The sequence below is a fragment of the Ixodes scapularis genome, unplaced genomic scaffold, assembly GCF_016920785.2.
Source record: "Ixodes scapularis isolate PalLabHiFi unplaced genomic scaffold, ASM1692078v2 PGA_scaffold44__24_contigs__length_19508400, whole genome shotgun sequence".
NCBI classification, from domain to species: domain Eukaryota; kingdom Metazoa; phylum Arthropoda; class Arachnida; order Ixodida; family Ixodidae; genus Ixodes; species Ixodes scapularis.
Window position 1 is genome coordinate 11,331,770 of NW_024609873.1, and position 10,726 is coordinate 11,342,495.

Sequence of the window (10,726 nt, forward strand, 5' to 3'; positions counted from 1 at the left end):
GACCTCCAGAAAGTTCTCGTTTATTCATATACCGCATGTAACTTCTATCATTTATTCCTGCTTTTGTTTTCTAGAAAGTGCGTGTTCATTCTCGCCCGATCACGCGACGCTCGAGCTGCTTTCGCCGAATCTTCGAGATAGCGACGCACTCTAGATAAGAGGCCGCCCGCGACCTTGTCGAGTCAGTCTCGCCCCAGCGCTCGATTCTGCTGACACGCCGACTTCGACGCCCGCGACGCTCTGCTTTCTTCTGTTTCCTTCTTTATTTTTGGCACAAGTTCGCCACATTAAACGTTTATTTATTTCTGTTTATTTCTTGTTTATTGGTCACGACTCACCACCCGTGACAATATATATTACACCGTGGTACGAAGTAGACGTGCTTTAGGATAATTACTTTCCGAACTTTGCTTTTAGCAGAATTGTTTTAGTAGACGTGCTTCGAAAGACTTGTGAAAGGCGCTTACGCATTGCGTCCTTACGTGAACGTCGGGGTCCTGTGCCTTTTGCCTATCCCGTTGCCGCTGTGGCACGGGATTAGCGCGGCGACTTCCCGCTCCCCGGGCGGAGAGCGAATCTCAATATGCAATAATTGGCTCATACAAGTGTTTTGCAGGACAGCAAACGTTCTAATGTTTTTAGAGCATGGGTCGAGAGATCGTTCTTGACAAAATTGGATGAGTCATAGTCAGTGAGGAAAGCCCACAACTAAGAGAGAATTAGGGCATCACAATAAAAATTACTGCTGTCGATGCAGCACAAATCCGTCGCAAGCAATTTCAGATTAAACAACTTCGCTAATGTGCGTTTAAGTAGCTGAACTTTATTTCGGAATGTAATCGGTGCTTTTTTTTATTTTTCTTCTATATCACGCGGACATTGCTACTTTTTTGGTTGTGCTTACATTTTATGAAGCGCTTGACGCTTTGATGGGAGTTTTATTTGGTGAGATTTGGTTGCTAACGGGAGACTAACCTCTCTCTGTTTTTTTTTTTAATTCTTATAATGATCAATGGAAAAAATTGGCAAAGCAGACATATTTGTTCTAACCATTATAGTAGCGAGAATAGATTTCCCTTGGAAGTGGTGGCTAGCTATACATTTAGTTTCCCGAAGAGTAATTAAATTACGCACCCGACTAAAAGTAAACCAATATTGCGTAGTTTCTTTTAAAACTCATTGATTTCAGCTGGCTTGGCTGTTTGGAAAGGCCGCCTCACACATGAACTTTTTTGCTCGACTTTTTTTTACTTTATAATTCGAACTTAATTCACCTTCTTCTGTCATGTGCAAAGCTACTCCTTGAATTGGGTACCACGCTTCTTACGAAGCCCGGATGTCCCGATGACAGGGGGTCAGGACATGACGCAACATAAACAGAAGGACATTATTGGCTAACTTTCTCGTCCGCATGCGGTCCACAGATAAACTGAAGTTATGTTTCCCCCCATTGTCCTGAAACACTTCAACCGCCACGTCAACGTCACTAAAGCGATCCGTTGTTAAACTCACCCTTGAAACCTGGGCCGCTGGCGTCCACCGAAACGGAGCTAAATACGATAACATCGCCACGCTTTAGCGACGAGTTGAAGCATGAAAGTTGCTTTATGTGGCTACTGCTCGAGTAACTCCCAGGCTCAAGTTGCAGAGAGTGCGGCGTAATCTTTATTTTTTACTGTGGTCACCATGTGCTTTAAGAAAGTATATTTTTGCGTAAAAACAAACAAAAATATTATTGTGGCAACGTTTATTAGAGATTAGTCAAAACGAACAGCAGTGTGATGTTTTCTGAAATCGTTAGCTTATAATGTTTTCCGCCACAATTAAAGTTGATGATTAGATACCGTGGAGATTGAGAGCAAGGGGGACAAAGGACAAACACAGCTCGCTTGCACCTTTGCATTAATCGCAATGAATATTGTTGTTATACAACCATGTCCCACCGGTGATTGCAGGTGGAGCGTCCCGAAGTGGGCGCGTCCTAACCTCGGCAGTAATTTGCGGCGCGTCCCCTTGGAAAACGGGCGTTGCATCCCTGAAACCCCTTCCACCGTATATATTTCGGCACCAAAATGGCCGATCAAAGCCAAGAGAGAACAGTCACAGCAGACGCTATTGAATGCGAAGGTCTCGAAACAATAGAATCATACGTGCGGTTCCCCCACGTGGTCGCTGCGAAATAAATGGCGGCGCCGATATCGTCATTAGCTCGGTATTCGAGTACGGATCGGCGCCACTTCCTCAGGGGAGGCTCTATGGCAGTTGCCTAACTTCGCTGCTCTAGTAACGCTGCCCCACGTCAATCGCCCTTTTGATCATTTTCAGTCTTGGAAGCTTCGAAAGGTTCGTTCTGGACCAGTAGCGCCAAGACCACCGCGGAGCCTCATCGCACTTAAAGCGTTCCTCGTCAATATACGCGTCTTTGACGTGCGCATGCAATCAACTTATTAATTATGCTTATTTCCACAGATATCTAACAAAGGCATTGTTGATCTTGCGTATTTCAATACAAAAAAAAATTTTAATGCTTCGAAAATTTTACGCCGCATGTGGTGGTGGTGTGAAGATGTGCGCTTGTTTCGACGGTGTGTGAATAACAAAATCTCGGTATTCGAGAAACACTTTAATAGAAAGACTTTTCACCTGGAATTTTGGATCAGTCCATCAATAATGGAGAGGTCCCAAGGAGGAACTTCTCATTCAATGAACCGAGATGTCGATCATACAAGGAGCTTGGCACTACTTTCTCCGGATCCAGTTAGTTTAGCTAATACTACAGTCTTCGTGCTGTCTTAAGGAAAACCGCCTACAAATTTCTCAAACTTAATGTTACGAATATATAATGTTTTTTTTTTTTTTATTTTGTTTGCTATTAGTACAAATACATGTAATTTTTTCAGTCCCCTTGTTTACACAAGAGTCAAAGAAAGAATAAAAACACTTAGGTACCAATACAGGCGGCACAGTTCTTCATGAAAGAACTGTGCTCTCTGTCCTCATCCCTAAGCGTCCTTATACCTTTTTTTTAGTCTTGTATTTTTAAAAACCCACTCCTTGTGCTTGGTTTCAGTCATTAAAACAGCATTCAAAACACAACAAAAAAGAAAACTGTTCTGATACTGCTCTTTTAAACTACCAGAAAAGAGAGTTAAAGCTAGCCGGATGTATGGACTAAAAGTACCATTTATACAACAAGCTCTATATTTTGTAGATGTGCCATTCGCCTCGTGTGCGTCCAAACATTGTCACTGTGATCAACTTTCCACAATTGATCAAGCGCTTACTAGGACGCCATTCGTGTAATTAATTACACTTCATTGACCGAAACAGGAGTGACGCGAACTGCCAATTTTGGTGGCGTAAGTTTAAGAACGACATCACTCCAATCCTTCATTGTGTTTTTTGCACACACCATGAAACTTGTCGTTCACAGTTGATAACAAGTATCCTGGATCCCAAACCGAGGCGCCAAGGCGAATCAAGCGTTGTATCTGACGTCACCGATAGAAATTGTGCGACGGCGCCACCGATACATTTCGGCGCTAATGGGAACTGGAAAGAGGTTATCTTTGGTTTAGTTTTTGTATTTTAATATTCTTGGAAGTCTTACTGTTATTACTTAAAGAATCATTCTAAGAATAAACAGCAACAAAAGTAAATCGGCAAACTCACAACAGAAGATGAGTACTGAGACCATGCCGCGCTGTCAATGTTGCGAGTGTCTGCATTCACCCGGGAAGGACGTGGTAAGCGTTCGGAACTTCTCCGCCCAAAACACCGAGAAAGAGGTTGTGCTCTGTCTGGCGCTTTCTTGCAAACTCTCAACTATATTTATAGTTTCCGAAAACGGTGTACTCGAAAGACTAGAGTTATACAGAAGTAGATGCGTGTGACGTCATTGTCTACATACACACGCAGTTTATGAGAGGGTTTAACTATGTTAGAACAATGAAGCGTTAGTCGGAAACAACAATGACTTTTTGGAGTTACGGTCTCGTCGGACATTATGTTTGCAACACTGGACTTGAAAGAGAACAATAGGGCAAGAGGAAGAGGAAGAGAAAATGTCCGAAATCATTCTGAGTCGCCACACCATTTATGGGGTTAGAAAGTTTAGTTGAAACCGTCTATTGTGTCCGATGAAGATTCTGCGGAAATAAAATAGGATGCGTGGTGACCAAGACAGCACGAGAAAAAAAATCTGCGCCAAAAGAAATATAGATCATAAAGGATCAAACAGTTACTAAGTCACGAGAGCTTACGAAGGTTTTAAAACATTTTTTTTTTAATTTTGCTTTATACTTATAAAATAAATTTTTGGCGTTCATCACCTATAAATGGCTGAATATGTCGTTATGTTATGATCTCGCAGTTCCGAAAAAAATCAGAGAGACGAGACGTCTTTAGTTCTTTAACCTATTCATAAAACAAGCTGGTATGTCACTTCTTGCAGGTTTCATGCCACTACTGTTCATCATTTTTCTTTTCTTTGTGGCTGTCTAGGCAGAGATCAAGTGCGGTTCCCCGAAAGTTGCTAGAGCTCGGCCATTTTTGTTATTGCAGGGATTGGGAACAATGAACCAAATCTCCATCGTAGGATTAATTTTACTCGAGTTCAAGCCGAACATTGACAATGAGCTAGGGTCCATTTTAAGAGCTACATTCGGCTGACACACTCCCTGGCTAATCCCTACAATTGTGTCACATTCGTGAACAGCCGGGTTACGTAAGAAGCTTTGAAAAACGAGAATAAAAGAAATAGCCTACTTTTATTTTTATTGCACGTCTACAAAAATAGTTTGGTCCAATAGCGTTCCATGTGAGCCAACGTGTGTCACTCTAGTGCCTGGGCGATTTGTAGAGTTCGTAAAATTCAGATCCAAAATACTTCCAAAATATACGAAAGAGTCCAACGAAGTTGACGAACAGGACAAAGTCTGTCCTCTTTGTTTGACTCTTTTGTATATTTTTGAATTTATTACCAACGCGCTCAATCCAGTTTAAAATGCTTCTATGGCCCTTCAAACCACCTCACGTTAAATTACCTCCCAGAACTTTAGACCAAAATAGTGGTTTTGTGCTTACTTTTGCATTTACATAGTTAATTCTGGGCGCTTCATGGGGACTGTATCCTTATTGGCCGATACTCCTCTGTGGATGACGGTGGTTGGCTTTCCGAGTGGTCTGCAGCAAAGAAGACACAGGGGGATTTTATAGACCGTAAACTCTGTTGCGCAAAGTCACATTTGATAATTACTTAAAGGCCGACCTACAAAATCATTTTCCGCAAGATAGGAAAACCCCTTCGCCACCCTTCCCATTTCCCTCTCTCCCACTGCTATCTTTGCGGCGTTTGTTGCTGCATTTGTTGCTGCATCTTAGTCCTGGATGAGCTGGGATAAGCTCCCAGCTTATCCAGCCCCAAGATGCAGCAACAAAACGAGTTTCCCCGTCGGTAAGACAGCAGTGGGAGAGAGAAAACCGGAAAGGGTGAAGAGGAGGATTTTTCTACCTTGCGGGAAACCTTTTAATACGTCGGGCTTAAGATGACAGAATTCGCCGACCGTCAACCGCAAACCGCGAATTTCGTTGTATGTGTGTTTAGAACGCCGGAAGCTGGTCAGCCTCAATGGAGAACACGTATCTCAGCTGTAGATGATAAATTTAGCCAGTACAGTACAACCGCTAGCCTGGGTCTTAAGCTTGCACCACACAGTAGTGGTACACGACCGCGCGCCGGTACGATGCTCATTGAAATCAAAACGGGCAGGGGTAGGGATTGAACCCAGGATACGGGATTTTGCAGTGTGAGCTTTCGATCCACACGCTCCAAGTAGGGGTGGGTTAACACACTGGAACACCTACTCCCCTTCGCCGACCGAGATGCCAATGTGTCAATGGCAGAGGCCAACGGTCAACAAGAGTCTTACTGAGAGCTCCCCGAAGCTGGCTTCACTGCGAACAAGGTTGAATTGAGGAAAAACAAGCTTCAAGGTTTCAGCCCAGATGTCTGTTGACTCTGAACTTCCACGGCGGCAGCCGAGTCGAGTCATCGACCCACAAGTAGGGGAGGCACAGCTCATTGCCACTCCCGTGCACCCCACTGACCTTATAGCATTCTACATGAAATTCAGAAAAACGTATCCACCGCCGCACAAGACGCTCACCCGAGGGGAGGCCACAGCTTGGCGACAGCTCCAGACAAACGCATACACACACTTAGCTTTATTGCACAATCTCTTTCCTCAACAATACCCAGCCGAATTCCCTTGTTGTGGAGATCACCCATCCCTCTACCATGCTACGTGGGTCTTCTCCCCTTAACCCCTTCCTTTCCCCCTCCACCCCTCCCTCCGAATGCGAGGTTTGGGAGGTTTCGCTATGCAGCTAATCCCCTAACGACCATCTCGCCCTGATCCGGCGGCCAAGAGCTGCAGCAGAAAGCACTGGAACCCAGAACTGAGGGCTCCTCTTCGACCTTTGCTCTTTCTTAAAAAAACTCAACAAAGTTCGTACCACCACCACCGTAAATAGCTCGTAATGCCAGCCGATAGGGGTGTGTGTGCGCTTCGTCGCGGAGGCAACGTAGCGCGGCTGGTGTGACATCATTGTGCTGGAACGCGATTCAGCCCGCTGCTATCGGGGCGCACTTCAATTGACCGGGGAGGAAACTGACTGCGCAGTTGGCGGCTTAAGAAGATGGATTCTACAAGGTTCTAGAAAGTTAATCGAACATAAATAAATAGCAGGTTACAACAGCGCTGTTCATTACACCGTTAAGATGAAACCTAAAGGCCAGCCGAGGGCTCGCCGGTCCAGTCAAAGTTTTTCGAGTTTTCGAATCAACGATAGGAGTTACGCCTGCATGGTGAGAACGTATGATGTATTGGAAAACACCGCAGCTACCGTCAGAATTGTCAGTGCAGGATAAGCGAATAATCTAAATAATGTTTTCAAATTAACAATGTATACAAGATATTGTTCAGTGCTTGTTGTTCAGTGCATTTCAATTGAACCTTTAAACCGCCGAAAGCAAGAATAGATATTCACGGAATATGATAATTTTCGTGAGGATAGTGTTTTACCTCGTAAATAAATTAGACATAATAGAGAGTTTTAGTAGACGTTTTCATTTTCCGCTCCGCTCTGAGGGTGCCAAACTGCGCATGCGCGGCCGGCTTCGCCAGCATTCAAAGCGGAGGTCCAAAAAAGCGTTTTAGTAGAGCGTTTTTCTTCAGCGTAAAAGCGTTTTGAGAGGGTTCGAAAAATTTGCTTGCGTAGCCCCAAAAGTGGACGTTTATAGTACTAGTAAGACAAAAAAAACCTTAACGTTAACACAAAGAAAGAGAAAGGGAGCGTGTTTGTAGAGGCAGTAAAAACGAAGGCGACAATAATAAACACAAAAGAACACACCCGAAAAAAATATTAAGCTACAAAATATAAATATAATCGTCCCACCTTTGCGTGCAAGTGAAGCCGAAGGGATAAGCATGAGCATGTTGATCTAAACGGTACTTCCACTGCACGAGCGCGCGTGCTGGTCAAGGACGCTGAAGGGCCGGCACTCGCTCTTGTAGCTTCTGCTCCACTCGAATTAAAAATGAAACAGATTTACTTGTTCGAAGCAGAAAAATGAAAGAAAAAGTCAAAGTTTGCGCATTGTGAGTACATTCTTTTGCGAAGTACGAGTACACTGCTGCTCAAGGCTGGCAAGGCATCTGCACGATGAATCCCCGATGTTCTCATGGAAGGAGACTTCTACTAACGAGATCCGGATGGCGAGACATCGAATCTACGATTTGTATTCATCGTGCCATCAAGCGCCGAAGCTTCCTTTCCGAACGCGGTTTGCTGGATATTTCCAATGTAGAATAGAAAACCTTTAGGAGGCTATCCCGCTTAAAGGACCTGGCTGCTCTGCCAGCCGGCATTCAAATCCCAGCACCCCACAGATCGGCGCAGGGTGTTACCAATCTGACGAGACGCTTTGCATTGTTCTTTGTCGACTGGCCTATCTCAACCGTCTGTTCTTACTTGAATGAGTGTTTGGATGGGACTTGTCGGTGTTCTTCAGTTTTGTAAACCTCATCGATGGCTCACATCAACGAGAGGTTCAGCCTCCTGCTCGCTGACATGAGCAAACATAGGTTGTTGACCCTGGCGAAACTGGAGCTGTGCTCACAGGTGAGACCCTGCATGGTTTGTGTAAATTTCGCGTTTCCTTTGTTTCTAGCACAGCTGATCTGTCTGGTAAAAGGTTACGTTTTTCTATACATCAATAATTTGAGTCTTTAGTTTTGTTTGGGCACAAAAAAAAATCAAAAACAACAACAACAAGGTGTACATGGGCAATGTCAGGACAAGTCACGACGAGCGCGTTTGTAATCTGTGAGTTTTAGTAGGCCACTTTTATGAGCCCTCTATGCTCTACTTTACGATCTGCAAGAAGCATCGTCCCCACCGCGCATGCGTGGCCCGCTCTTAGTTAGAGCGTATAGTTAGCGGAGTGAGCGTGCACTCCGCTTCACAAGTTGTATAGCGGACTGCCCTCAGCGTCCTTAGCGTGATCGCTTGGATCTCAAGATGGCTGCACTTACTCAATACGCGTCGATGTTCTTCACCGTGACCTCAGCTTGAAAGAGGCCGAATCAAGAAGTAAAGAGTACGCCCCGCGCGTGAAAAGTAAACCATTCGATTTGAATTAGAATGCAATTAAATGCAAAGGTGCAAGCGAGCTGGACAAGAATGACGAAAATAATCCTTGGAGAAGGGGAACAAGAGGGTCAAAGGAAAGACATAAATCTCCAAACACAGCTAGGTGACTGGTGAGCGACCGAAAAAATCCGCCTGGTCCGGGTATCGAACCAGGGACCTCTCCGTTACAGGTGGAGCGCTCTACCAACTGAGCTAACCCGCGGTTAGACGTCTAACCCCTGGTTAGCTGTGTTTGGAGATTTGTGTTTGTCCTTTGTCCCTCTTGTTCCCCTTCTCCAGGTATTATTTTCATCATTCCTGTCCAGCTCGCTCGCACCTTTGCATTTAATTGCATTATAATTATAACCTTAAATTTGCAAGCTTCACCCTTGTTGGTGTTAGACTGGTGGCAGCTGATAAAACTCGTTTGCTCTACTGACGTCTAACCCCCGGTTAGCACAGTTGGTAGAGCGCTCCACCAGTAATGGGGAGGTCCCGGGTTCGATACCCGGACCAGGCGGATTTTTTCGGACGCTCACCAGTAAACTAGCTGTGTTTGGAGATTTATGTTTGTCCTTTGTCCCTCTTGTTCCCCTTCTCCAAGGATTATTTTCGTCATTCTTGTCCAGCTCGCTTGCACCTTTGCATTTAATTGCATTATAATTATAACCTTAAATTTGCAAGCTTCACCTTTGTTGGTGTTAGACTGGTGGCAGCTGATAAAACCCGTTTGCTCTACTGACGTCTATACTTCATTTCAGCTTCGGTCCGAGCGCGGCCTATGTTATGAGCCGAAGGGCCAATCAAAAAGCGAAAGAGGCACAACGTCATAGCGTGCTCTCTGCAGTTGATAGGACCAGCCGGTATTCGCCGTCTCTCTGTGCGCGCTCCTCCGCTGGCTAGTCGTATCAAGTGCAGAGAGCACACCATGACGCTGCGCTTTTTGCGCTGTTTGATTCGCCCTTCGGCTCATAACATCGGCCGCGCTCGGACCGAAGCTGAAACGAAGTATAACTCCTGGTTAGCTCAGTTGGTAGAGCGCTCCACCAGTAATGGAGAGGTCCCGGGTTCGATACCCGGACCAGGCGGATTTTTTCGGTCGCTCACCAGTAAACTAGCTGTGTCTGGATATTTATGTTTGTCCTTTGTCCCTCTTGTTCCCCTTCTCCAGGGATTATTTTCGTCATTCGGTTTGAGTTCTATACAACACAAAACACCTTAATCAAACGAAGGGCGAGTATCACTTTGCAACCAGCACGGCATCGGTAAAGGCATCGCGTTTGTCGTATGGCTATGCAGTCAAATGTACGGGAGCGTGTGCTCGGACGCGGATTATTACCACCAAAACATCCATCGGATGCGGATGTTTTGGTGGCGCCCTCCTAAGGTTCCCCTTTGTGACGTCATTACCTTGCAAACAACAAGTTCGATGGTGTTTGTAAATAGCATGGTGGAAGCTTGAAATCATTGCGCTCTCAAAGCAACACTGCCAACACCCTCGAAATTAAAGTTCTTTCGTTCCTCTTATTTCCGCCGATGGTATACCCTTTCCGACGTCATAGTCAGCTTTTGGGCCAATCGTGGAAGGCCGACCACAGCGACGCTTTCGGTCGCGCACGTCGCCAATACCTGTGCACGCGCCCTCCTGTCGAAAATGCCACTGAAAGCTGTAACACGAGCATGGCGCTCGCAGGCTGCACCAAAGAAACCATTCCTCTCAACTTTATTTATTCACATTCGCTCGCAACTTTTGAATTGTTTAACTTTCCTTGGGGAATTTTCGCCTTGGATTTCCTTGGTAGATCTAGAAGATAAGAGAAACTTGAATGCAGCCTTTTTAAAAGTGCAACCCATGGTGCCGCTATTCTTCGAGACCGCCTTATTTTGGCCAAGTGCCTAAGGAGCAAGAAGGCTGCGTCATTGTTTTTCGCAGATGCGAGTCTAAATGTATTAGACACGAATGCTGCGTCAATGCTGAATATGAAATCGGTTCTAGTCCAAGTCTCGCATTAAAAGCGATGACCAAAATATG

General features: G+C 45.1%; 2 non-coding genes across 2 annotated transcripts; both read left to right on the forward strand.

Moving 5' to 3' along the window:
- Positions 1–9,141: 9,141 nt before the first annotated feature.
- Trnat-agu lies at positions 9,142–9,214 on the forward strand. Its single transcript has one exon. It is a non-coding gene; the product is annotated as a tRNA-Thr (tRNA).
- Positions 9,215–9,709: 495 nt separating this feature from the next.
- Trnat-agu lies at positions 9,710–9,782 on the forward strand. The gene has a single exon. It is a non-coding gene; the product is annotated as a tRNA-Thr (tRNA).
- Positions 9,783–10,726: the final 944 nt, after the last annotated feature.